Source organism: Scleropages formosus, chromosome 10, assembly GCF_900964775.1.
Source record: "Scleropages formosus chromosome 10, fSclFor1.1, whole genome shotgun sequence".
NCBI classification, from domain to species: domain Eukaryota; kingdom Metazoa; phylum Chordata; class Actinopteri; order Osteoglossiformes; family Osteoglossidae; genus Scleropages; species Scleropages formosus.
In genome coordinates, this window is record NC_041815.1 from 22,836,352 (window position 1) to 22,860,517 (window position 24,166).

Genomic DNA, 24,166 nt, shown 5'->3' on the forward strand with positions numbered 1-24,166 from the left:
ATTTCCATTCCGTCTAATTTATACTTGAATTGTAGCAGAAGGGAGCAAGCGGTGAGGTGGGGCTGGGGGGCAATCTGCCATCACCAGACAAGGAATAAGGTCAGAACATCATGTGGGAAAGGAAATTAAACCTGGGCAGTGCTAGTGGGAGGAATTAATTCAGCATCTGTTAGAGTGGAGCACTTGCCATTCCGCTCAGTATATTGCAGAATTCATTCTGGTGCATTGACCTGAACACCAGTCCACACACGTCAACATCCCACCTTACTCTTCTCTCATCCTCTGTGCTCTGTTTCATAAGACCACAGAATTTTGTCATTTCTAGATCTTTGAAAAATTGGATGGTTGTGTATGTTGTTTATTCTACCACTCCTTGATTTGCATGAAATTAGCTTCTGAATAAAATTCAGTCTGTTGATGTGTTTTCATTGACGCATGCATGCATGCATATAAATTTATGATGAACACTGTCAGATGCAGTAAAAGGAACACAAGGTTACTGTCCCCAATGATTGCATTTCAAGGTGAGTTCCAGCCTGAAATCTGCAGCTGATACAGCACTGCAGTGCTGACGGTACATTAACACAGCACTTGGTGAGACACCTGCATGATGCTGCTGCAGAGGGCTGAAATACATGCAGATCCAGAGCAATACTCACAGGAATGCAGCAGGGCTCTCAAACATTCCTACAAGAGCTAACAATAAGAAAAGATTTTAGTAATTTCGCAGAATTCTGACACTTATTTTTCAACCATTCTGTGTGTGTTGACATAGAAATAATATTTTCTTAGTTTTGCATTGTGAACATACAGATTTGCTGGCTCAAAAATTGTTGATTCATTGTCTCCCAGATAGATAGATAGATAGAGAGATATACAGATAGATAGATAGATAGATTTCTTTAATGTACACTTTATATGAGTTCAGCCCTGAATTATACCTACTCCTAATATTTAAAGCAATAATATTCCTGGAAGTCTATATTGAATAATGTATGCTGAAGCAGTTATTTAGCATGCATGTTAATATACTCTTAAATCTATGGGCTATGTTGAAAGAATCGTTTGAAGTTGTATTGTCCTTGTCTTATTAATTATTTAACAGAAAGTATAGACAATTGTATTTCAATAAGCAGTTAAGGTATCATAAATGTTATTTACAATATACTGTAACTTTAGACTTACAACTTTCATTGCGTATTCTTTATTTAGGAAACTCACTGCAATCTTTAGGTGAGCAAACAAAGCTGCCTGTTTTCAAGCTGCAGGCAAAGAAAGCCAAATGCAGCAGAGCTTCACCAAACAGCTGTGGTCTACAGAAACCTAAGTTCTTTAACTGTTTTACTGGGATGCTACTGGGATCAGCAGGTCATTGATTACTTGATCCTCCACGGCAGGCACTTTTCCATCTATGAAATAAACCCGTCTTAATTTAGAGACCAAACAATTTGTGACCTGACCAACGGCAGAAGGAAATAAAAACAAAAGCTGTGTTGAACAGGGGTATTGTTTTTATTAATTCAAATAATTTTAATGATTTGAAAATTCTGAAATCTCTATGGCTGATTGAAAATGAAATGGTTAGATGTCAATTTGTTTGTGGCTGTTATTTTTTTCTGTTCATCTAACCTCAACAAACATTTGGCTTGCGAGAGCTTCAGGAATCCTTTGTTGAACCATTAGTTTGCAATGGCCTATGCAACATGAATTATGAGAACCTGCTTGTTTCTTAACAAAAAATGCAATGGGTGGTATGGTGGCACAGTGAGTAGTGCTACTGTCTCACAGTGCCTGGGTGGTGTGTGAGGGTGTGGGTTCAATGGAGTTTGGATGTCTGGTTTCCTCCCACCGTCCAAGTGGGTTGGTGACTCTATTTCACCCGTATTGTGAGTAACAGAAGGTATGTTTCACTGACTAGGGGGTGAGTGACCTGTTGTAAGTAGTGTATCTAGCAATGTAAGTTGCCTTGAGTGAATAATGTGTGGGCTGATAACACAACATAGTGTTCATTGGAAGTTGCTTTGGAGAAAACCATGTGCTAAATGAAGTTATGTAAAAACTAACATATTCTAATCGATTGTTTTTAAAGTAAAGTTGTGCTGACAGTTTTTTCTTCTAGAAAAAAAAAAGGTTATTGAACTCTAATCGATGCTTGTACTGTCATGACCTTCATTTTCATTATTCTTTCTGATTCAGGACTTTGAAGATTCAAAGATTCATTTAGAGAAAACAAATCAGTGCTGTATTGTCACTGCAGAATATAATTGTTGCTGGTTTAAGTAAAATTAAATATATATCTTCAACATACTGCTTGAATTACAGGAGTTCTTTGATGGCAAGAATTAGTTATTTTTACAATTTAACTGAGTGTCTACCATTAGGAAAATATAGGGTATACTGTACGCATAGCAAGCAAATACAGCAGGTATTTGCTTCATAAATATTAGAAAAGCAGTATTTTATTGCAGCCCTTAGTTGTCATTGATGTGCATTATCTGTCTGTTAGTAATTTGTTGAAAGACATCTGGAATCAATCTGTAAAGGCATACGGCATATTCCTATGTTCAGTTTCATTGAAAGACATATTCTGGAATCTTTTAGAAGTTTTCTGAAGGAAACAGAAAGAGAGAAAACAGGACTTTTCCAAGACTCTTACACGCTCACAGTGAAGGTAGAACAATGTTCTTATCCTGACAATATTCCAGGGTTGCTTTCGTGCAACATACTGGAAGTGTAAGGTTCCAGATAAAACAACCTTCAAAGGTTTGTTAGATGCACAAAGGGCCACGCATTGCCCACATCTCAGAAAGAGCTTGAAAACCCAACCCCAAGAGTGACTATAAATCCGGCTGTGATAAATCACACATCCACGTCCGGTTTCTTATTGATTTACTAAGCTTAAAAGTAACTGATCATTTATTTTATAGTAACTGCATGGTTTCCATTTCATATTGAAAGAATATTTTACAGCGTGGGCATAAAGAAAAGCATGTTTTCTCTGATGCAAAGATTACAACAATGAAGACTGGAAAAATTTTAAAATCATTTAGACAAAAATGTTAAAAAATGGAGATTGAATGTAACACGGAATGTTCACTTTTCTAGCGAAAGAGCAGATTTATCTTTACATCACTATACAGAGCGAGGAAAAAGAAGTTCAAGTCAACATTCATTTTAGTAAATCACTAAACGATATATTCATTGTAGATGTAGCAAGATTCCAAATTTTAAATCATATTTCCAAATGCAGATGGAAAGCCATCCGGCTGTCTTTTGCTTACCCTGCGTTGTATGTCACTTTCGAGAAAGTCTGTTAAAAGAATCAATGTAATTGTAAATGTGCTGATTCATAGATTTTGTTCCTTAACCAACAGACGGTGTTATTTTTTTAGATAATATGACATACACAAATATATGATGTATTTTTATCTGAACAATTTGTTTTTCCCTCTGAGTGGTATGATTCTGTTCTGTGCTGGCTGCGGAACGCACAGTCGTTGTCCTTTAACTTAGAAATATTTTCTGCACTGACAATGAGGAGAAGGTGAATAATATGTCGTTAAAGGTAAATGAGGTGAACATGACTGGCCTTCTGATGTACACTTCTTTCTACTGATCCATCAGCTTCTCGTAATGCAGCATTTCAATGTCTTTTCAAATTTAATGCAGCTTGTGCAAAAGGTATTTATTTACTATAATGGTGCAAAGTTAAATATTAAGAATTATCGGAGCTCCACTAATCAGGATCTTTATGAAAGTGCTTATGATAATATTATATCCGTCTAATATCCGTCTTCCTCTAAATTCTTTTTAATTATCTGTCTTCTTACCTAATAATGATTTGCTCTGACTATGAAAGGTTACGCAACAGAGTGATGCTTTCTGTTGCATTACAGAAATATTTTAAACATTCTGTGTATTTTAAAGTACAGTATATATATATATAAACACAAAGAATAAATGATACTGACATAAAGAAGTGGACTTTTACTTAAAAGATACACCTATGATGGCCTAGGATGACCGGAAATGATATGTGCATCTTTAAGTTTTGTTATTAATTTCATTGGTAATATGGTATATGTTATATTTAACACGTGGAAAGATCTGTAAATTTCATTTATTGCCATGGCATAACTAAGTAATGCATATGATGGTCTTCAGCCAGGGCATTCACTATTCAATAATTATAAGGCAAATGTAAAATATACAGTAATGTTGACACTACACTTTAATTAGGCAATTTTTATATGAAGATATTAGAACATCAATGAAACACTGAATACAGGACTTGATAGTGGTCGGCATAGTAAATGGAAAAGAGACAGACATGCACTGCGGTGCAAAATACTCATTTTTTATCCTTCACATCCTGAAATTTGGGCAAAAATAATAATAAAGACTGCCAAAAACCATAAAAACTACCAAAAGAAAACACCACAAGCAGTAAGACCACTTCTTCTTGTTTTCTGTCAGGGAGTCGCGAGACGTGGGCCCTTCAGCGTCCTCGCGCTCACCGGAAACCTGCGGCCGCGGAACCGCGCGAGTTTTGCTCTCACGCGCTCCCGTCATCACCAGTTGAGCACAACTGAATTGTCGATAAATTAACATGTACACGTAAGTGTAAAAATCGTTAATATCGCTTTTCTCAGATATTTAAATAGGCAGCGTTTCAATTTTTTTTTTCGTTGCAATTATGCCTGACTTCGTGAATGGTTACTATTGTTGATGTATTTGCTTTTTTTTTAATGCCGCAGGCTGAGGCAGCTGTTAAGTCTGTAATGGCGGTATCACACCACCAGCAAACTGAAACTGCGCATAAATAGTCCCGGTTTTTCGTTCTAAGCTCTTCATATGTTGCTAAATGAACTTTTCTTCCTTCCGATTAATACGCCACTTCGTGACTTCTTGGAAGTTGGAGAAGCTCCTGAAGTGAATAAATCTATGTGAGTATTATCCGCTTTTCGAGTTCAGGTAAGACAATATTATGTTATATTAATATTGGGGTTCAGAACATGATGTTCACATACATAGGAATTCAGATTATTAAATTACATCTTTTGAAGGTTCATGTTGTGTTTTCTGCACCTGATTGAGGTGTATTTGGTGGGAGCTGACCTGCCAACTATGTAATGTCGCAGTGTTCACGTGTGTGGGGGGGGGTATAGTTTAGTTTTGATATTTCTGATGCATTTATCTGGCAAAGCTAGAGGTTGTAATTTCTTCATTTTTCAGGTATTTTTTTTATCAACTTTAAATCATGTTAATTTAAGTGTACATAAGCATTTCATATTTTTTTGACTTTGTCAGTTTCCAGGTAATATCACTTTTCAGTACCCAGTTAATATAAATTTGTGTACATTTTTTTTTTCACATTTATTTAGCAGATGCTTTTCTCCAGAGCAACTTCCAATGACTTCTGTGTAGTGTTATCAGCTCACACAACTTATTCACCATGGTGACTTACACTGTTAGATACACTACTTACAATGGATGGGTCACTCATCCATACATCAGTGGAACACACTCTCTCTGCCACTCACACACTATGGGGGAACCTGAAAAGCATGTCTTTGGACTGTGGGAGGAAACCAGAGCACCTGACAGAAACCCACGCAGACACAGACAGAACATGCAAACTCCACACAGACTGAGGATCAAACCCACATCCTCTCACACCCCACAAGTGCTGTGAGACAGCAGCATTACTCGCTGTGCCACCCTGCTGCCCAAATGACAGCTGCATATTAATTTCATTTGAAGTCTAACGAGGAATGAGATTTAATAGCAGTCACACATAACAAGTTACTTTCCTTTGTCCTCAACAGGTGTATGTATTTCTCTTATTATATAATTAGTTTAATATATAATCCCATAATGACTCTTCTCCTTCTCTAGTTTCATTTATGTTCTACAGCTGTAATGCCCCTGCATGGTCCATCCTAGACTTGAAGGGCAGTGTGGCTTAAATGTGTATTTTAAGGTCACAGCCACACAGTGCTCAGCCTGTTATTAGCACTAATGTGAAATTACTCATCCTTTCCCCCTTCACATACTTAAGAACAAAATCTGCTCCAACACTTGTTAAAAGCATCAGTTACAGCAATATTTTAGGTTATTTACTTATTGTGTGTTATATTTTTGAATGTAGATGTTGATAGAGAAAATGTTTAAAATCCAATGTTAAGTTTTGCTCTGCTGTACGGGTGGGCAAATGTAGAGAGTATGCTTCACCATAGTAGTTATGTAATTATATTTTTTGTTATGTGATCTTCACATGACTATGGGGTGTGGTGGCACAGTGGGTTGGACCACAGTCCTTCTCTCCGGTGGGTCTGGGGTTCGAGTCCCTTGGGGTGCCTGAAGATGGACTGGCGTCCCGTCCTGGGTGTGTACCCTCCCCCTCCAGCCTTACGCCCTGTGTTGCCGGGTTAGGCTCTGGTTCCCCATGACCCTGTATGGGACAAGCGGTTCTGAAAATGTGTGTGTGATCTTCACATGATTTGAATCTATGGTATGAGTTCCAGATTTTTAATATTATTTGGCCATTCTTGTAGATTTTTTTAAGAGTACATCCAAAAGCATTTGCTGGTTTGGAGAAAAAAATCTAATCTCAGGAAATGTCAGAACATGAGATATTGCAAATGTAGGAAATGCACGAAATTGATTCTATTCATTTGGTGAGCTGCACTCAGACCGATGTAATCAAACTGTGTTCTCCCTGGCATTTTAATAATGATTGTGAATACATAACTAGACATTCAAACCCTGGGGTCCTTAGAAATTGGCAGAGTGAGTTATGTATTTTTCAGAAACGTACTGGAACCATTAAAAATGAACATTCATTCAGTAGACATATATTTGAATTAGCATTACCGGGAGATGTCTTTGGGGGGAGGGTGACTTGTGGTAAGTATAGTGCAGTCAGATGGTAAGACACATGTATTACAGTGCTATGACTGAACTGTAATAGACTAAGTGCACAAGGCACATGTCAGGAATTATATACCCTGCTCTGCTGTCCAACTGCTATATTGAATGTTTTATGGCTATACCTGTTTTATGTGATCTCAAGGTTGTCTTGGGCCTTGGAATGATGCCACACAAGCACAGATCCATTCATCAGTGACAGTGATGAACAGCTCCTTGTCAGAAGGCATTAAATTCTTCCACTGCTCATGTGTTCATTGTCTGAGCTGCAGCACCTAGTGGACTTTCAGATGTACACTCAGGTAAAATGTAACGTTGTACAAAACACACACACACACTTTCAGAACCGCTTATCCCTTACAGGGTCACGGGGAACCGGAGCCTACCCGGCAACACAGGGTGTAAGGCCGGAGGGGGAAGGGGACGCACCCAGGACGGGACGCCAGTCCGCCGCAAGGCACCCCAAGCGGGACTCGAACCCCAGGCTCACCGGAGAGCAGGACTGCGGTCCAACCCACTGCACCACCGCACCCCCTTCTTGTACAAAACATTTTGTGATTTTCCACTTTGTTTCATTGAGGAGGCATTTAGACCAAAGCAGTTTAAGTACATTCATCACTGGATATCGGGGGACCTTCATGGAACTTCAGAATCTAAGCAGAGGTCAGCAGGTTTTTAAGCATTGCATTCATCAAGTGTTCAGAGACCCCCAGGTCAATTCAGTACTGTAAAACTAAGTTGAAAAATAATTCTGCTTTGCAGATTTAAATTGTCAATCTTTCCTGCCTTATCTTAAAGTATGAATGTATATATTTTTTTTAATTCAACCAAAGATAATCACAATGTCAACTTAGGTCTGTTACTTTTGGTCAGCTCCTTTATAACAAAAAGCAAAGGAGCATTCTGTAAAATTATTTTCTTAAGTCATATGTCAAAAATCTTAAATCAAAATCTTAAAAGCATTAAATATAATTTTTGAATATGGGAAGCAGGATCAGGAGAAATTGATTACTATAATGTATAAATTGAGCCTCTACAGCTTCAGTGCTCATCTATAATTGACAATTTGGTGGGTAGGAATTTCACTATTATGGTTTGAAGGGATTAGATACAAATGTATATGCTCATATATGTTTATCAGGGGTGTGTTTTTATATCTCACTGAAGTATCTGGACTTTTTTTTTTACTTAAAGTAGAGGATAGAGAGCGCATGTGTATTGTAGGTACATTTTGAAAACATTACAGAAGAGTTTCCATGTTGGTGTTTGCGAGCAGTGATGCCCCTGGGCCTGCCCCACGGTCAGTGGCCACCGAGCTCTGTCATGCATCTCAAAAATAACAACACTGAAGGCATTGTCTTTACACAATAAACAGGAGCTCTGCTTTGTATACCTGCACGGCACAGTGGCACACTTCTTTCCAAATCTTACAACATGTGGTGAAACAAAGAAATTGAGCTAAATTGTAATCACAACGTCACGGCCACTCGCTTCTGAATTTTCCATGATGGCTCAGCCGTTGCCAGTCACAACAAAGAAAAGTTACATTTTTTCCACACTTCGTTAAATATTAATATTCTTGTAACACACCTCCGTGTTATGCAGTGGTACTTGTATGTGAATGATTTTGTCCTTTTGAAACACTGTCATTATGTTCTAAAATTTTTAATATCTGCTCTGGACGCTGCCAGTGCCCTATGGTTACAGGATGGCCTGCAGATAGTTCTGTTCTTATGTGAGTTTCATATTTCTTTGCTTGCTTATTTGAGTCATTTGAAGTGTTTTATTGGCTAATAAGTCTATTCAGCATGAGACTGTGAGAATTTCCATAAATTATGAATAAATTTTTCTCGTAAGCATTAATTCAATGGACATTGATCCAGATCGAGGTAAGAGATGGAGTCTGACTCCACAGAAGCCTACTGTAGGCTGATTCTACTATACACTGGACAGAAGAGCACACTGGAATAGGAATATGCTGTACATGTTACAGCTGAGCAGTTACCGTGTTATTCAGTGACACTTTTATTCAACACAGCTTAATGACTACATTCATTTATAAGATAAGCTGTGAATGTAGGTTATGTACCAAGATGAAAAGTGCAACAGTGGGGCTTTCCTGGTAATTGAGTCAGTCATCTTCAAGATTTTAAGTTGGTCTTCAGTCATCGTACTCCATGTTGGCTAGAGACATGAAATCTCTCTTCTGTGCTGGGTTTCCAGAGGGTCAACAGAAAGGAGTGTCTGAAGTGAGGAAGGAATGGCCCTTCAGAATTGTCACTCTTAGAGTCTTTATTATGATAGAAAGGATGTCAAAGTCCACAGTCAAGGTCCAGCATGCACCTGACCAAAATTAAAGGTCTTTTATGCATAGTGCTTTACATTTGCTAATTTTTTGCAATGTCCCTTGGGTGCTAATTGCTATTTTTGGGCTCATAAACTAGGACAGGCTCCATGGGAGACAGACTTTCCAGCTGTTTCTGTGTCCCTTGGTACCACCATGTCCTTCTATGTGCTTTGATTCCTCATGCAAGACACCCACAGCCATCTCCCATGAGGCCTCTGTGTGGTTCTATAACAGACAAGGAGAACACGCAGGAAAAGTCCATCTCAGAGTGCGATGATAATACTCCTGTGACAGACCAGGGTGTTCTTAGCTGTTATCTTATTTTAACCATGAGTAAACTACCAAAAATGCTTGGTGAAGGCAGTGTTAGGTCTTCAACAGAGGTCCCTGGAATAATGTTTTTAAATTAAACACAAAACCTTTGGTATTTTGAAACTATCTAAAACTTTATTAATTGAAATACATTTTATTTGATGTTGGACATTTTCATTATATACTTTTGATTTCACAGTTGATTTCAAAGAGTGAAAGAGTATATGACAAAAGCTTTGTCACTTTCATAATAAAGAATATTATTTAAATTTAATTTCTGGGGAAGCCTGCTGTCTGTGACATCACCTAGACTTATTCACAACACCCAAAGTAGTGTTTCTTTTGTGCTATTGACTTAAAGTGCTGCATTTCAGAGAGTGATTGCATTACAATTTGTGTTCACTCTGTTGCCGAAAGTAAAATTCAGCTGGCACTACGGACATGAAGCACTGATGCATAAATATTAGTCACTCAGCAATACAGTCGAGACCATTTCAACCTGCTTCAGAAGACACTGTGCCACCACCAAGCATGGTTAGCACATCCACAAGTTAACAGAGGTGCTCACAGCTGGCTCTTTCAAGTGTTTCTTTTTAAGTGCAAAATTCTGCTTTGCACTCTTCAGTATTGTCCTGTGCATAAAAATGACCAATGCTGAATTACATTTACATTTATTCATTTAGCAGATGCTTTTGTCCAAAGTGACATACATCTTAGCAAAAATACAATTTGTGCATTACATTAAGAGAAAAAGACATGGTTGCAGACATGTGATTAAGTAAATCTAGTTTGTTACTATCCACCTGATGCATCAATGTTCATCGATTGAGTAGGTTCATAAAACTCAGGATAGATGAATCCTGATGACCTCATACCAATTTTTTTTTTTTTTGAGTAAGGTACACAAACAATCAATCACATACAATGCTGAAGTAGCGGCTGTGTAAAGGCCTATCTAGGGAAGATTATGAAGTTACGGTGCATGAACTTTTACACCACACATAAGCTGGAGAGATCTTAGGCAAACTGGGTCCGGAAAAGATGAGTTTTCAGACCCTTCTTGAATGTAGACAGAGTTTCTGCAGTTCTGAGTGAGAGGGGATTAAAATATAGCATGTACTGCCTTAGCTGTGGGTCACAGCTTTATTTCCCTCTGTGAGGTAATTGTACAGAACAGTTATCACTTAGAGCTGCTGGTTGTAAGACCGAGCCTTAGAGAACTTTAATTTTTGGAAAAATTATTCTGATTGTGATCTCTAAACCCCAAAATCAGTCTGAATTTATCCAAGCTGACAGGCTAGAGCACTGTTCCTGCTGCATTATCAAATTGCAATGAGAACAGAAAGTGGGAGCTATAAGTACAGTGCATATCAGATATTTTGTAGAACACTCTGATGGCATTCCAGTCCCACTGTGAAGGGTTATGTAATGGACCCTTCAGTTGTACTTTAAATTCTGTATGCATTCGTTACCCCGATTTATTTTCATGGATCAAGGACCTATCTGAGTTTGCCCAAGTAAAGCATTCAGAATGAAACTGAAGTTAACCTTCACAAGTGCCTAACACAATTCAGATGCATAAATTGGTATAAATGTTGCATGGAAGCAATTTTGTACTACCTGCTATTCTTCATTTTGTTGCATGAATGAAGGTTACATTCTCAGCTACATTGTTTTTTTTAAAAGCAAAAATAAATACTTCATTGTACTATTTGGCAATGTGCTGCATACCATTATTCATAGTTTTGTACTTTTGCTGAGATGTTCATTGCTTTGGACAAAAGCGTCTGCTAAATGAATAAATGTAAATGTAAATAGTTTCTCCTCTGTTAGCAAAATAGATATGCACTGTAAATATTAGCCATAAATGGTACTGCACTTCTATTTTGTGATTAACATCTGCACATTCTTTTTTCGTCTGTTTACCAAGTGATTACTCACAACATACTTTGAACAGATATTTTCTTATGAGCAATATCAAGTCCTTTTTGTGAAAGGTCACCTATGGATCTTGCTTTGTTGGAAAATCCCCATCCACGGTTCATAGGCATGGATGCGCCTAGATTTTGATTTGCCATCAAGAGGAAAAGGTAGAAGTGGGTCACTAAGCATATACTGCTCATTTCAATGAGACTCCAATTTACTGGACCATAGTAAATGATGTAAGTACTCTAGTGCTGTGTTTTCTATAAGGCAGTCTCAAAGACTTTTTTTTTCTGTAGAAGGCTCATCTTAGTAATTTTCAGAACCTAAAAAATTGACTGAGTATAACAAAATGCATATTACCATTGAGAAACAAAATTGTAAGACACCCTGTAAACGATTGCTGAGCTGTTTGACGTAGAAAATTTGAATGTGTTTGTTTGGGTCATATATGATGTTCCTTATGATGAAAGAATTCAGTGGTTCTCAGAAGGCATTTGTTGAGTATATCTAGCAGATGTGAACATTAACATGGCAATGGTGTTTACTGACCCCCCAATCAGTGAAAGGGTGTACTAAACTGGTGATTTATCCCTTAGCAAGCTTCCTCTGAGGGAGAGGAGAGAGCACAGAGTCCCAGCCATCTCTGCCTATAAGATGTTATGCTAGCCTCTTAAAGTTTTCCACTGTTCAAAGTCATTGAAGAGTGATATGAAGAGGACATGAGATTTTTCCCCATCTTTGTTCAGAAAGGGAAGTACCACTGGGGAAATGCAGCACTGGAGGTCCCTGATGCTCCAGGCCTTAATTCCATAGTTAGAAGACTGTGATTGTGTTATATTGGCTTACTGTCTGCTGGAGGGTTTGCACCTCCTACTGAGTTAGGCTGCTGAACCCCTGTTAGGACATTTTTGGGAAAAACAGGTGATATTAGGGTTATTCTGGGTTTGGGGGCAAAAAAGCACATGTGGGAGCAGGAATGTTGATGGGAATTTTTTTATGAGCATTTATTCATGTGAGTGATAGTTTGGTGTAGGGTGGTACTTCCCTCTCAATTTTATATTTATAAACTCCATTCTGCAGGAAAATGCCTTCCACCACTAACATACTCAGAAAGAGTGGATTTGTATGTCACTTCATCTCAAAATGATTTTTTTTTTTTTTTAAAAAAAAAAGGTGTCATAGGTGATAAACCTATATGTAAAATGATAACAAATTTGAATTTGTTCTCATTCAAATTTTATTTGTCACATACACAACCATACTTTGTACGATTTGCAGTGAAATGCTTTTCCGGCTGTCCGTAATACATACAAATAGTACAGATAATAAAATAAGGCAATACAAATAGTAGAAATATTAAAAATAAGGCAATACAAATAAAGTAGAAGTTAGAAACATACTACAGAAATGTGAAGAATATATAATAATACAAATAGGATAAAATAAAGTCTGATAAAAATGCAGTGGTAAAATGAAAATATAGTGATCTAAAAATGTGGAATAACTTAAAATATATAAAATATATTATAAATATACAGCAAAATAGAATATATTTGAGGAGAACAATGCTATACGGTAAAGATCTATTCAAGTATATGAATGGAATGAATGTAAATATAAGTCCAATATTAAAGATTAAATAAGAACAAAAAAGTGCAGTGTGCGCGATGTTGTGCAATATTCGGCTCAGATAGTGCTTCTTGTGCATACAAGTCCAGTCTCCATGGTGTTATCCTGGTTAAGAGCCTGAATGGCCTGTGGGAAGAAGCTCCTCCTCATTCTTTCTGTGTTGGCCTTCAGGGAGCGATAACTCTTCTTTGACTGCAGCAGGGACAAAAGACCTGGAGAGCCTGCCTATCCTGCTTGGTGTTGTTCCCAAACCAGGTCGTGATGGGTTCCGTTAGGATTCTCTCGATGGTGCAGATTTAAAAATTCCTTAGCACCTTAGAGGGCAGTTTGAAGTCTCTTAAGCGTTTAAGATGGTAAAGATGCTGATGGGCCTTCTTTGTCAGGGTTTTGAGGCAGCAGGACCATGAGAAATCCTTCGTGATGTGAACACCAAGGTAGCGGAAACTGTCCACTCTCTACACTGTGGCCCTGTTGATTTTAAGGGGGTGGTAGGCCCTCTCCTGCTTCTTGCTGCAGTCCACTATCAACTCCTTTGTTTTGCTGACATTCAGGAGGAGGTTGTTCTCCTGGCACCAGTTCTCCAAGTTTCTAATCTCCTCCAGGTAGGCCTTCTTGTTGTTATCAGAGGTCAGGCCCGCCACAACAGTGTCATCAGCAAACTTAACAATGGTGGTAGAGTTGGAAGTGACCACACAGTCATAAGTGTACAGTGAGTACAGCAGGGGGCTCAAGGCACAACCCTGGGGGGGCTCCAGTGCTGAGGGTGGGGAGGTGAAACATCTGCCCACTCGTACTTGGGACCACTTGTGGTCTGTCTTTAAGAAAGAATTGATCCTTACCACAGACTGAGGGGCTGGAGTATTTCTTTCAAACATTATGCATCAAACACTAACTGGCTCCGGTCTTCGACTTCAGAGGTCGACATGGAGGTGGTGTTGGGGGTGAGGAGTTCTCCCGTGCTGAAACTGACTGACTCCCATTGCTGTGGTTGTGTGTGGGCATCAGACACTGCAAGGCGACCTGCAGTTCCGCACCACTCCATTCCCCATCAGCAAGAATGAGCTCACATCAAGCTGGCCTGTTCACGCCTACACACCACAGTCCACAGTTAGGTGCTTTCTATTACTGGCCCACAAAATGCACTATGAGCAAAGCTTCATTGACAACCACATCAGTTTGTGGAATTCTGTCCAACATTTCCAGAATTCCAAGTTCAACAACTTTTGAGTATCAGATTAGGTGGTTAGTCAGCATTTAAGATTTCAGCTTCTCAGAAGCAAATATGATATTCAGGTTGGGAAAACAAAAAACTTCTGTACTTTATCCATGTAGACTAGATGCTGATTTTGGTGGTTAAATTCAGGACTTTAGTTAAATTACGATTGTGATACCTTTACTATGCCCATTTTTCTATAACGACAGTCAAAATTCACAAATTGCCCTCTGAGTGAGATGCACTGGATAACTCTGGCATATATATATATATGTTGTCAGAGTGTGTCAGCACTGTCAGAGCTGTGGGGGTTCCTTTTTTTTTTCCCCCGAAACTTCTTTAGGTCAGATGTCAAACACCAATGCTGTTTATCTGTATACACATAGATAGTATAACTGAAGAATTTGTTTGCAAGGGATTGAATTTCTCATTTGAAGGCACCAAGCCAATACTCACATGGGAATGAAATTGCACACAGCCTGTACATGACACATGCAATAGAAATACAGATAAAAATGTTATTGATCTCAAAAGAAATTGCACAAATACAACACTGACAGAAGACATCGGAACAAAATTGGAGCCACAGTACAACCAGACAAACACATGAGTGTGCGAATAGAGAGTATGCAGATGAGCGAAAAGCAGCACTGATAGTGCAGCTGGATCAGTCCATCGCTAAAAAGGTCTCCAGAGACCCAAAAGAGTGCACTGGGGGGCCTTGTCTGAAGTCTCAACTGTGGAGCGGATGGCATCGCCCACTGGTAGCCTTCTGGGGTCCAAGAGCTGATGTCCTCTATACAAAAACACCCTACTTCTGTCACAGTCGCAGCCCTCAGGGACGTAAAGAGCAGGACAGAGAGAACGGAACCGCACAAAAGCTCCACAACCACTCATCATTCGTTGTGAGAAACCAAATATACAAATGTGTGCTGATAATGTGGCAAACTAAGCAAAGTCAAGTGGTCTAGTCACAAATGCACAGAGCAGTTTGTAGTAGGGCAGTGACCTTGTGAGGTGCCATGTCTGAATAATGTGACAAAGACATTTTGGACAAAATTAGAATGCCTTTGAGATTATACAAGATATATAGAAGTGGCCCACAAGCAATTTATTTAATTGAATAGTAGTGATTTCCTTCTAGGGAACCCCATTTCAGTCCACAAGGTGTTTCCATTCATAACTTGAATCGGTAAAAGTTAAGCAAATTATTAATTATTTCATAGTGGAGATTTCCTTTAAAGGCCACCTGATCAATATTCAAACCTCCCGGCGGGGAGCAGTATTCTTTAGGGAGCCCGAAATTCCCAGCTACGCCCCTGAAGTGAACCATGGGTATGATTAATTTAGCACTTCACAGGTAGAAACTGTTCACGTCCGCTTTGCCAGCTCATGTCTCTGAGTGCATGTGCAGCGCTGAGTGTTCATTATTCTCTCAAAGAGCAGTTTCAGTACCTTGCTGAGTGTTACCCATTAGGACTTTGTAATTTTCCGCCATGGCTGTGCTCGGGTGGGCCGGATCCACATCAGCCTCAGGCACAGACCACTTCAGTATTATTACACATCTATAACCTGCTCGATCCTTCAAAACATTGGCATTGCCAAGCAAAGCACTGTGAGACAATATAACCCCATTGTCTAGATGGGAGACCAAATCAGAACATTTTACAGTCAGAAAATGCAGCCTTTTCTCCATGTATCGGTCACATGGTTAAACTTTTCAAAGAAGATCTGTTTTTATTGTACTTGTGCATAATGTATTACAAGAAGTAGTGCTGCTGCCTAATAGCTGTTTGGGCATAGGTTTGAATTCTGTTCAGTCTCTGTGATGTTAGCCTTTTCGCCAAATATCTGCATGGGTTTTCTCAGCGTGCTTAGGTTTCCTCCCACGTTCGAAAGGCAAGCGGTTCAGGTGGATCGGTGATGCTACATTTCCCGTAGTGTGATAATAGGCAAATGTGTGTATGTGTGGCTACCCTGTGATGAACTGGCATCCCATCCAGCGTATACCCCCTTCAGCCTTGCACCCAGAGATAAGCTATGGACCACCACGACCCTGATCAGGACAAGGGGTTAATAAAAATGGATGGATGGATATTATGAGAAATTTTCATTGCATTACTGTTTATGTAAATTTGGTTTAAAGAACCACACATACATACACATATGATAACACAAAGGTTGCCTGTGATGCACTTCTAGAAGTTTCGTTAAGAGCAGGTGTTCACTCATGTCGGCTGCATCAGAGGTGATGGGCCTGAGATCGCACGTGCATGACAGCAGATGTCATGACATCAGAGAAAAACGTGATAAACATGAATCGCTCACTGGTTGCTACCAGTGACCTTGTGACACAGTTTCTAACGCCAGATCTTGGAACAGTTTATTAACTGACAAAACATGACCCAGTTTTCTAACTGTCACAGCAACGTAAAACACTGAGTCATAATATCATGTATATTGTGCCATAGAAAGTGGTGTGCTGATAAGAACTGAATTTTACATTTAGCAAGTGCTTTTCTCTAAAGCAACTTACAGTGTTAGTGTACTACAATTATTCACCCATTTATACAGCTGGAGCAATTTTAGGATGAGTACTTTGCTCAGGGGTACTACAACTGGAGGTGGGGATGGAACCTGCAACCTTTGGGTCTAAAAGTAACAGCTCTAACCACTACACTACCAGCTGTCTCTGTCTTTTATTGATTTGCATAATTTTTTTTTTTGTGTGTTGATTTGCCATGCTTATGGTACAGTCATATTCTTAAGGCAATTTTTTTCCCCTTCTTTTTTGTTGTATCACTGACATTTTGTTTTAGGTTGGGTACAGTGTCTGAATTGTTAAATATTGTAATGTTTTGTCCGCTGTGCATGTTAATGTGTGACTAGTCAAGCTCTAAGTCAAGTTCAGAGTTTTAGGATTAGACAGGAAAAGTGTTGCTCATCCTCTTTCTTTCCAATGGCCCCTCCACAGCAGGCAGCTAATCTTGTAACTGTAATTTTAATGTTATGTTTAATTTTAATGCTTCTGTAGAACAAATCCCTGTGCCTATCATCCACCCCAGAGTAACTTGGGTAACTTGAAGTACAACTCAACAAGGACTCTTTTCAAGCCGTCCAGTCTGTTGCCAGGTGGCACTTAAAGGAAGAGGGTGGGCTGTGGGAAGGTTGGGTGACACTTTGCAGTGGGGAAAAAGTGAGGAGATGTTGATTTCCCACCCATGCAGTATCAATCCTTTACTCTGGGAGAGCTCGGTCAGCAGCAGGGAATAACTGCCACCAATTGTGCTGATCCGCAGCCTGTGGTTTGTCCCTCATTTTTCACGACAGACACTCGCGCCAATGTTACGATCGTACCCAAGCAAAGAAAAGGGCTGCTAAGCAAAATGCCAGAATGCGATACAAAGAAAATACATGGAAATTGCAGCCAAAAGAACAAAGTGCCCTTTAAATTCAAACAGCCTTACAATTCATTTTGACCTTAACTACAGCTGGCCATCGATCAGAGCTTCACACGGCTTTGTGCAACCAGTGAATGTTTCCAATTCCATTTGTCCAACCAGGTCTTTCAGTTCTGCAGTAAAAGGCTGAATCACCTAACTAGATTCACTTCAGTCTGAAACGGCACATAAAAAAAGAAAAACAAGCAAGGATTTGTGACCAGCATTAACAGGATGACTCTGTGGATGTCAGACTGCACTTCGAAACAAACTCACGTCCATACCCACGAAGCAGCAGCCCTTGTACCTGTTTATTTTTTCAACTCAACTCTGCCATCCAACATCCCAAGAGCAGGTCAAGAAAGAGTAAATCTTTACATCAGAATTCCATCCTCGTCATTTCTGTGAGCTAGAAAACTAGAAAAGACTTCATGAGAGATGGAGCCTCTAGCTGTTTCCGTTTCCCAAGAGACAGAAGAGGTTTCTACAGGTGAGTGGCAGATACACCCAGATGGTACAACTAAGCTCATATGGGGCCACCTGTCTGTCCACGGTCAAGTTTACAGAGAATGAAAACCTTGATTTATAATTGCTTCTAATCCACATCCTGGAACCATCCCTTTATCAGTCAAGCTAATTTAATCTCTTGTGTAAATTCTCTTTTCTTTCATTTCTGTCATAGTCCCATGGATTCCAATTTATCCCTAGCTTGAGGTTTATATACATCTTCTTTCCCTGAGCACTGCAATATAGCAAGTTCCTCCTGACTCGAATCTTTGGAATATAGAGATAAGATACTCGACATGCAGTGTGCTGCTCATCATGAGAATCCTGAAGCCACAAGGGAGAGCAGGAGAGTCTGCAGGTGAATCAATATCTTTGCATGTTTCTGGTAGAGTTTTTTTTTTTTTTTTTTTTTTTTTTTTTTTTTTTTAATTTTCTCCGGCCATATTAGGTACAGTCCAACTGGAGGACAGTGAACTATAGAGAATTCAAGAAATTACAGGTGCAGCCTTAAAGCTGATCTTTTGCAGAGGACAAGTGTGCTCAGGTAGGCAGGTGTGCCTTGCAATCACAGTTGTTTACACACGCAAGGCGTGATCCCGTTTTACCTGAACAGCATTCTTATCCTCCTCTGACCCACAACAAGCACGCGATGTGGGTTTTGAAAACTGCAACGTGTGTGTTCTGTTTTGCCACCATGTAAGTACTGTATACTATTCTTCCAGCCATGCATAAAGATGCCAGGCGGAAAGGTGTGATCTACTTTCGATCGCTGTACGTGTGCCGCCGTTCACACCTGAGGACAGGACACGGCTACGTGACGGCTGGTGTTCTGCCCCAACGCAACGCCTTCTGCAAGAGGCAAGATGCGTCAGTATTTTGTTTCGAAAACATTCCCAGACATAGTTAGTTTATACACAATAGGCACAGTGTTCACGCAGTGTTCTTGCCCTACTTCAGGAACAGTACTGTCGGCACAGTTTGGACCCAGTGTGCCTAATAAATACTTTGGTAATGCGCTTTCGGGTTTTGTGGATGAGCCTATAACAGGTTCAACAATGTTTCTTTTCTATGTATATTTTTGGTTCATACGGTGGAAAGAAACAAACTGCACTTAAGTATCATACGCCTGCATCTATGTCTCTCTTCCTGCCAATGTAATGCGCATATTGTATTTTCTATGAGATGTACGTCGCTTTGGAGAAAAGCATCTGCTAAATGAATGAATATAAATGTATGTGATTTATACAGTACATATATTATGTGTTTATTCATATCTGGTATTTTATAGACTTTTTACAGGCAATGCTGTGTTTATGTGTATGTGTGCGTATATGCACTGGCAAAAGTCCTTTGTCATACCTCCTATTCCAAAGTCATTTTTAACACTAAATCCAAATCAATGAAAGCTTAATAATACACATGCGTTCATTTCTCATTCTGAGGTCTAAAGCTATAATTAAAAAAAAAAAAAAAAAAAAAACTTTGACTTTTTGATATTTTTATGACAGGTACATTAAATGGGCAAATAAATGTTATAACAATAATAAAAAAATAAATTATGAATGAACAAAATATTCAGTGCTGCAAGCTGGCCAATTCATAATATAAATGTGTAACATTCTTCATCTTGTTAGTGATCACCAGCACTTACAAACACCAAACTCGACCTGTAAACACTCTGGAAGCAGGTTGAATTAATCTCTCTGACACTCCTACTGCATGACTGTCATCCATCTGCATAAAACCAGAATAAATTTGACCTGGAGCATGCAAAAGTTTTAAAAAACAGAGAAGGATAGGAAAATTAATTTAAAAATAAACTGGACACTGTCTTCAGAAATTTGTAACTTGACCATTTGTAACACGAGGACCCAGAGTATATCTCTTAAATATACCTTTAAACACAATGTCTAAATTTTATGAAGTATTTATACTTTTCACTCACTTTTAACTGCTTGTCCAGTAATATATTAAACTTCATGTAAATGCAAATACGAACTGTATTGGATTTGTACACTATTTTGATCAATGGCGCCCTATTTTCTGTATGTTTACTTGGTAAATCCTAAAGATGTGTCACCAGTGTATTGTGAATACATATTATCCTATGAAGAAAAACACATTTTAACCCACGGGTTCAGGACACACCTGGTGTTGCTGGAAAACTTCAGTTTCAACTTTTTTGCAGAAGTGGGTCACTAAATGCGTATCAGTGCATTGTGAAGGGACCTGATCACCTCATTGCAGTGTTAGGAGGGTCATACATGTTGTCCTGCAAAGGTTTCTGTCTGCATCAAGTGCACCAGGAGTGCAGTACTTACGTCTACACACAGCAGGCCATGAAGGACCCCTACTGTACTTGAGGAAGGTCCTTTGCCTCAACCGCACTAATAAATGGTCGAACTGTTTAATGACAAACTGCACATCACAATGGATAGGGCATCCTGATCACATTTGGGGCACGTGCTGCTCTGCTGTTTTCTCCGATTTCTCTCTAACCGTTGACATTTCATTCCCCCCTCCACGTATGACCTTAGAGGAATCCCTGGTGAGCAGAAGGAAAAACTGCAAGTCAAGCGGACTGGTGGCACTCTAGTGAAGCGTTGGCATATGGCTGGTGTTTACACAATTCACTTCAGTCAGACGGACTGTTATGGTCACAGAGTCCTGGGCCGGGCACACTGGGGTCCTGTGCCAGTCCTTCTCCGATGGAAAATGCCCTGATGAGCAGCCTGGTGACACCATCATCGCCACCCCTTTCTGACCCATCCTGCCAAACTGTGTTGACGCTACAAGCCGGGTTCACGAGTGCAGGAGAGTTGGGTGTGAGCAGTGATGTTGGCGTTTCCTGATACCCCCATTTAGTCATCAATCCACGCTCTACGGTAGAGTCGTAGAGCTGTCTTAGCATCGTGACTTCAACTTCATTGGACTAGTGAAGCAAACTGGGTTCTTTGGTAACGCATTCAAATGAAAAATCACGGCAAATCAAATAACAGGTCAACAGCTTCGACAGAGGCCTGCCAGTGGTGTAGTATTTGTTTGGGTAAAGGCATATCAAGAATAAAACTTATTTACTTTTCTTAGCAAGCTTCTGTACATAATTGTGTTAAATTTTACATAAAATGCTACCTCTTTTTTTTGTTAAAAAAAGCTCTGTACAGCGGATGGCTCAGCTACCAGGGTAAAAATTTTCTCTTAATGTAATGCATAAATTGTACTTTCGCTGAGATGTACGTCACTTTGGACAAAAACGTCTGCTAAATGAATAAATGTAAATGTAAAATGTTTGGTGAGGTGAGTGAAAAGTGTTCTAAAAGTTTACTGCAGAATTATCAGTGCCCTCAAAGAATTATGCTGGAACTGGAAAGGGTAACGGTACCCTCTGGCTGCCTGTCAACAGGGTAAACACTGGGTTTGTCATCATTAACAGATGCCAGTGCTGGAACTTAGTGCTCCAAGGGAGATGACCGAAGGCAGCCGATCAGAGGACCGAATATAGCAGAAAAGTGCAGAGCATGACTGAACGTAACCTGACTGGAGGTGAACTAAGGCAGCAAGACCAGCGACGTTGAAGTGGACAACAGTACACCCCCTATTAACACCCAGCATGGATAATCTGCCCTGTAGGGATCCTGGAAATCAGCCAATAATGGATAACTCCCATCACCATAGGGATGAATCCACTGTAACCGCCCCTCCTTCTTGGACTAAAGGAAATCTTTGCATAATTGATGAGCTTCTTAAAAAGAAAATGAATAGCCATCCAGCCCCTTGTGATGGATGCACGCGCACGCACGCACGCACGCACGCACGCACAATGTCAACAGCTGCTTGTCTCAAGTGGGGTTGAGGCAAACCCGAGCCTAACCTGGCAAAACAGGGCGTAATACTGTGGACGCACCTCGGATGGGACACCAGTCCGCTGCAAGGCACCCCAAGCAGGACTCGAACGTCAGACCCACCACAGAGCAGGCCCCGGCCAAGCCCGCTATGTCACCACGCCCTCATGTGATAGAAGCAGTTGAGGGAATCGTAAGAGATTTAAGTGTAAATTCATTAGCTGTAGAAATTCCTTTTCATGTCTGCTATTCTGATAATCATGAGGTCTGAATGGATATTATGCACAAAGCCTTTGGTTTTTTTTTTTTTTTTTTTTTTAAATACACGGCACATCTGACAAATTTGATCGTCAAATGAGATCTTATTGCATGTGTGAGGGAGAGGTTTCGGAGCATGTTATAGCCTCATGTTTGTCTGAATCCAGTGCACTGAATCATTACCAGTTTAATAACAGATCACGTGGGCAACAACAGTACCTGAGCAGCTGGGGCCACACAGTTAGGGTCAGCATTTATTCTGTCTTCATACTACCGCTTGTGGGAAGCTGATGGCACGGGAATATAGTGGAGACAGTCTGCTGTTGGGGACACTGTTCCAGCATCAGCTGTTCTATACTATGATCGACTCTCCTACCTTTATGTAATGAACATTTGAAGAATTTCCAGGAAGTGGACCTGGTTTAAAGTAAATCACAACGTTAAGCTACCTACAATTACTTATTCATTTAGCCAATGCTTTCCTCCAAAGCAACTTATACTGGTATGCTACCTACAATTTTTTTTTTTTACCCATTTATACAGCTGGGTCATTTCAAGGTAAGTACCTTGCTCAAGGGTACTGCAGTAGTAGGTGAGATTTGATCCTGCAACCTTTGGGTCCAGAGGCAGCAGCTCTTTATGCAGCGCAGTATATTTATTTAGGGTTTTGCCAGTCTGCTCCGTAATCTGTCCATTTAAAAGTGTTGTTTAGAATAATCTTACCGCTCCTTTGTTTAAACACAATAGTTTTGGTTTCAACTCTCTGCTGACGTAAATTAGTTTGCGTCAGCTTGCAGCAACTGATGTCTCATAGTATCTGTAGCAAGCTCATGGTGTGAACACAAGGGAGTCTACTGAGGGTGGCCACTGCAACTGTGTGAGCTCTGCTGTCCATATTGCTCTACGAGGTATCGTTCTCCGAGAGTGTCAAACCCTGAAGTTGTCTGGGGCATCCAGACTAAGTGTTATCACCATCACTGCAAACTCAGACATTTCCACTGCATTGGTAACCTGGTGTCTCCTCCTCTTTCCAACTCCTTGCAGTATCAGATGCTCTCCAGTCAGCTAGAGGAGCCTCCCTTTTCTTGGTCGTCATATTCCATGATTTGTCTGCAGCATTTGACACCGTCACTCATCGAATTCTACTTTCCTCTCCTAGACAACTTGGCCTGAAAGGAGGGGCACTGAAAGTATTAAGTCCTATCTGTCAGGTAGACCTTACCAGGTGGTCTGGTGAGGCTTACCATCCTCTCCTCAGCCTCTCAGCTGGTGTTCTACAGGGCTCCGTGCTGGGCTGCCTGCTCTTCTCCATCTATACTTCTCTTGGTTCGGTCACTGCTTCTCAGATGTATCCTCAGGTATGTCTCTTGTACATGTCCTCTAAGATGACTTACCACCAACTACAAGTCAAACCTGTCCAAAACTTTGATCCTCCACCTTTCAGCAGGTGGGTCCATCTGTTAGGAACTGTCTATCAAACTGGGCAACTTGGTTATTTCACCTGCTTCATCAGTGAAGAGTCTAGGAGTAACAATTCACTCACGTCTGTGCTTCTCGCAACACACTGAGGCCATGACCCAGTACTGCAGATAAGTCCTGCCTAACATCCCCAAGAACCACCCTTACCTCCCAACAAACTCTGCACATCTTCTGGTGCAGGCATACATCATCATCATCATCAATGGATCTGCTCCCTGATACCTACAAGACCTGATCACTCGCTGCTCTCCTCTAGCTGCTTGGTGGTTCCATGCACAAGAGG

At 40.1% G+C, this 24,166-nt stretch overlaps 1 long non-coding RNA gene across 1 annotated transcript; it reads left to right on the plus strand.

Annotated features, from left to right (window-relative positions):
* The first annotated feature begins 4,546 nt into the window (after window positions 1-4,546).
* Window positions 4,547-19,233, plus strand: LOC114911588 (uncharacterized). Its single transcript, XR_003797947.1, has 3 exons — window positions 4,547-4,617; window positions 4,925-4,974; window positions 19,027-19,233. It is a non-coding gene; the product is annotated as an uncharacterized LOC114911588 (long non-coding RNA).
* Window positions 19,234-24,166: the final 4,933 nt, after the last annotated feature.